Source organism: Nycticebus coucang, chromosome 21 (genome assembly GCF_027406575.1).
Source record: "Nycticebus coucang isolate mNycCou1 chromosome 21, mNycCou1.pri, whole genome shotgun sequence".
NCBI lineage: Eukaryota > Metazoa > Chordata > Mammalia > Primates > Lorisidae > Nycticebus > Nycticebus coucang.
In genome coordinates, this window is record NC_069800.1 from 39,008,669 (window position 1) to 39,014,134 (window position 5,466).

A 5,466-nucleotide genomic window follows, 5' to 3' on the forward strand; every position below is an offset into this window, starting at 1 on the left:
GTGGCTCTGATCTACATTCTTTTAAGAAGGGTGAGGACACATAGCCCTGCTGCTCTGCTGTGGGGAATGTGCTACCTCCTGCCATAGTCAGGGGTACGAGGGGCTCTAGAACCCAGTGTGAATGGAGTATTCTAGGAATAGGTGCTCCAATTTTAGACTTCTGGAGCTTATGGGACCTCTAGGCCTTTGTCCACCTTGCTCCATAGCCTTCTTTCTAAAACAAAATTGTCCACAGAACCCCTGAGACATTTTAGCTGCCAACTGGTTCCTAGCTAGAGAAAAAAAGCAAAGCTCTGGGGACATGACATGAATCCTGGCTCACAGCCACCTTGCAGATGGGGCTCACTGGGGCGGCATCTGGGAAACTGACTTGTTTTGCCTCAGATCTGACAACTTCTCACCCAGGGCTCCTCCCCCTGCCCTTGACAGCCAGTCCTGCATGGGAGTAGGGAAGACAGCAATTCCATGGGGTAAGGGGACAGAGCTTCTAGGCTGAGCTTGGAACCTCCTCCATGCTCCCCCCAAGCCAACTAAGGTGCATTCACTGGGTGGGGACAGCAGGGCATGTTAAGGACATATGCAGGCCTGGGGTGAGGTGAGCCATGAGAATCCTAGACTATGCAAATTAGAGGGTGCTTAGCCCCTCCTGTTTCAGCCTCTCTTGGTTAGAAATAGGAAACTGAGACCCAGAGTGACAGCTGCTCCCACAAGCTCTCATCAAAATGTGATGGGTAGTGGTGAATTTGCTGAGGATGCAGGGAAAGGGCCACACTCAAGGTGTAGGATGAACCCAAAGGCAGTAGGACTGCACACATATACACAAACAAGCACACATCACACTTGTGATACAAGTCATCCCCCAACCTGGCACACAGGCCAAGACGCTGTGTGCATCTCTGTTGCCAACATATGAAGAATGCTTTTCCTTCTTTCTTCTACTTCCCAGATCCCTAAGGAGCCTCAGGAACCAGGCCTCAAGAGTGATGGGAGAAGCCCAAGGCTGACTCAAGCCAACTTTGGTGGGTTCATCCACCTCTCTTATCCTCTGTCCAAATTTGGCTGAATTCCATGGCCAGGGACACACAGGCCAAAGCCTTTGTGTGATAGTAGCTTTGAGGATGTGACTGCTGACTGTTTTTCCAGGGCCAATTTTGTACTAGGAATTTTCACCCCATGTTGTTTCTCTTATACTCTCCCCTGCTCAAAACATCCCTACAAGAGAGTTGTTACTAACCCATCTAACAGACGAGGAAACTGAGGCCCAGGGAGGTGGAATGAGGGTCACCCTTGGAAAGTTATTTTACTCCCCAGGGTCCTAGAATGGCCTATCTGGCTGCTCCAGCATCCTAGACAAAAAAGGTAAAAATAATCCCAGCTGGAACGTGGGAGTCCTTGACAGCTCCCAGAGATGCCCAAAGAACCCAGGAGCAGGAATGAACTGGCTGTGCTTGGCATGGCCTGAGGCTCGCAGGGAAGCCACAGCCCACCCCCATCCCCTACCTTCTCAATCCCACACAACCTTCCTTCAGGGTCTCTGTCTGCAGGGACATCTGAGCACTAGAAATGGCCACAGTACAAGAGCCCAAGGAGAAGGCTGCAGGTACCTTCTCCTGTTTCTCACCCTCAGGAAAGTCTTACCCCTTTAAGAGCACCCCTGCTGGGAGCTCAGCACTCCATCCTTCCCAGACCTAGGACCCTCTCTCTGCTATTCAGTCCCTTTGTTTCACTGGGACAGAGGAGTCCGATGACAGAGGGCCCATTCATTCAAGCAGTTGTTTTCTTTTTTTTTTTTTTTTTTTTTTTTTTTTTTTTAATTTGGCCGGGGCTGGGTTTGAACCCGCCACCTCCGGCATATGGGTCCGGCGCCCTACCCGCTGAGCCACAGGCGCCGCCCAAGCAGTTGTTTTCTTTTCCTTTCTCTGACATAAGCTACCTCAGCCGGTCTTTCTCTTCCCTGCCAGCATAGGACCCCTGAGTCCTCAGATCCCTCATCCCTGTCCCCAACGCCAGTCTGGATTCTCAGTCCTTCCCAGAATCCCTACTGGGTTCTTATTGCCAGAGTGTCCCTAACGGTTCCTTAAGCCACTTGCCCCCCACATCCATGATACAGGAGAAAGTGAGACCCAGAGAGGGCCATGGACTTGCTCAAGATCATACAGGAAGTTGGTGACAGGATTTTCCTGGGGATAAGAGGTGGTCGGGTACATCTTAATTCTGCCAGGAACAGAAGAGAACAGGATGCTCTGGGTACCAAACATGGCAGGCCCTGACCTCAGTGTTTCTAACCCCAGGAAACCAGTGTCCCCATGTCTACAGCAGACTTCTGTCTCTCTGTTTTCTTGAGCTCCCAACCTGGAACTGACCACCCTTTACCCCAGGCTGCTGACTGTGCTCCTCAAACCTCTCCAAGCACCGTACACCCCTCATGACACCTCCACGCACTGATGTACCACGTGCCTTGTAACTGTCACCCCAGCTGAACAGTGCAGACCTCCACCCTTCCCCAGCAGGGGGCTCCCCATCGAGGGAGGCTTGCTTGTCCCCTTCCCTCATCTGCTGATCCTTGTGTCTCCCCAAAATCTGCCTTACCCCCAGCCACCTACATCTGTGTACCATAGAGGGGTGTCACCCATGAGAGTTGGGAAAAGCAGGGGGCAGGGAGGGGGAGGCCTAAGGACATCCAGGTCTCTAGAACAGGGCCAGGGGAGACTGGGAATATCCAGGGAAGGCCTTGCCTGGCGGCCCAATCTTCTAAATACTAAAGTTTCCTAGAAGCCTCAGCAGTGAGGGAAAGGATTTCTAGGGCAAGGGGTGCATGGATCGCAAATTCAAATGCCTCAAGATAATGAAAATAAGAAAGGTGGAGGTACCAGACAATAGAGAGCAGTGGGGATTCTGGCAAACACAAGAGTATGTGCCCTGCCTATAGACATGAAAATTCAAATTTTGGGAAAATGCTTTGCTGGCTAAACTAAACACTCATATTTGGCCTACAGGCTACCAATTTGAGATGTCTGTTTCAAAATGTTGAGAAAGTTCTGGGGAGTCCTACAGAATCTGGAAACCCCTCTGGGGAAGTCAGAGATGGAAGCCCTGGCTCCTTCCAAGACTGGTCCACCCCTAAATCTCTATAACCCGGCCATCTGAGCACTGACTCCACTGCCTTCCCAGCTGAAAAGGGAGGGAAATCTAGGAGTCCACAGGGTCCCTGGTTTGGGAACCATCATCTGACAAGGGCTACACCGTCCTCCCCACTCCAGGGTTTTAGGGGCTGGAGTTATTCAGCTTGGGGCCCCGGGTTAGGGAGAACCTGCACTGGGTAAGTGAGAGCCAGGTACAGGATGAGGCTGAAAGCCAGGCCCCAAATGCCCCATCTTGTGCTGGCCCCTGACACCTTTGTTACCTGTCTCCCTCCCAGTCTGAGCTGGGGTAGGGCATGTGGGGGTGGGGGTGGGGCTGTCATTTCTATATTAAAGTGCTTTGTGCTGTCTTGATGGAAGGGACTCAGTGAGTGCCACACCACATGGGCAGCAGCGGGGATGGGCCTGAGTCCCCCTTCCCAACCAGAGAGGCTTCTGGGACCTCAGATTGGGGAGAAAAGGGATTGCAATTTGCCACCCTAGTTGGGTGCTAGGACATTCCTGGGTTCTTGGTTGCTAGGGGTAGAGGTGTAGGAAGGAAGAACTGTGTAGCAGGAAATTGCAGGAGTGGAGAGGAAGGCATAGTTCAGGCATGGCCTGGTTCCTGGAGGTGAACTCCCCAGGGGACAGAGGGGTCACCCCTTGTGCTTGGCTTCTTGCACCCTTCCCTTCTCACAATGAGGGGGCTACCCTCTCCTTAGCAACCCTGGCCTTTTTCTATGCACAATTGCTGTAAGAGCACCCCCAGGCCAGGCTGAAGGGGTGGGGGCCCAGGGGCACCTGCAATAATCTCAGAGTGGAGGGTACCCTGGGACAAAGAAGGGGTAAGAAAGGCACTGGGTGGGAAAAGGATATGCCTCCATCTCCTTCTTACCCAAATCCCCAGTCCCATCAGACCTACTATGACCCTCCTTCTGCCCATCGCCATTGGGCTAAAGCACCAAATTTGGAGGGGCCTCGTAGAAACACAGTCCCAACCCCACTAGTTTTCTGAGTCAGTCATGAAATAGCTGGAAGAAATGGGAATGATTCCCAGAGCCATCTCTTATTATTTTCTTCCCTGAGGACCCTATGGTTTGGGGAATTTTTCTCCCAAACAAGTCTCATTTCTTAAAGAAGAATTCATTTTCCCACATTAAATTAACTCGAGCTGAGCTTCTGATTGCAGATAAATGCTGCTGAGGCTTCAAGTTAGCTTCTAGGGCTTGAGGGTGGGGGAATGTTTGTAGTCTATTGGATTGCTTAATACAGAATTCTCAAAAGCACTCATGGGTGCCCATTTCCGCCTTCATGGACCCTAAAGGTCTGGGATCCCATGTTGAGAATCAGTGGTTTAGTCATCTAATATCTATTTTACCGAAAGGGGAGGCCCAGAGATGGGAGGTGGCCAGCCCAAGGTTACACAGCAAGTTGGCGGTGGGGTGGGACCAGAACCCAGTACCTTTGGGGGTACCACCAAAACACCCCTGGCCCTGATCCCCCACTACACTCTTTCTCCCTGACCCCAGGAATCACTAGCCATGCCTGAGGGGCTGATTTCCTCTGTCAGCACAATTCCAAGTGATTCTGCCCTCCATGTGTCTCTTTCCTCCCTAATCCCATCCATTTCTGTTTCTTATCCCTGGCCCCACCCTCTGGTATTTACTACATCTGTGCCATCCCCAGTCCCCCAATCCCCACTTGCCCCTCTGCGCTTCCCCTAGGACGGGGAGTGGGCTTCAAGCTGGGGGTTTCTGTACTGAGACTCTTTTGTACACCACAAACTTTTTGTATATTTTTAATTTTGCTGCAACATGAGATATTAAAAGTCATTTCAGTACGTGCTGCTTGTGTCCTATTGTTTTGGTTGTCCTCATCCAGGGGAAAGAGACAAAGAAGGAGGGATAGGAAAGGCACCACTTGCCACAATCTCTGTGGCTCCTTTAAAAGAGAAAGGCCTGGGAAAGAGCCGGACATTACAGAAATTTCCCTGTTGATTTGACAGTGTCTCAATCTGTCAACAAGAATCCTAGAGCCAAAATTGCTAGGAATTATCTCCAAACTCATTTTACAGATAAGGGAAAAAAGAGAGAGAGAGAGAGAGAGATGAGAGTGGGAACATACTTGTCAGAGGTCACAGAATGGACCTATGACAAAATCATGACCCAAACTAAAGTTCCTAACTCCACTAAAAACAAATATTAATTGCATTCTATGTGGGAGACGAAGTTGTAGGCATAGCAAACATATCCAACAGGCATGGTCCCGGCCTCAAGGAGCTGACATTCTAGACTAGAGGGTATTGCCTCTAAGATCCCCTGTCTCCAAGGTTTCCACTCTCTAATCC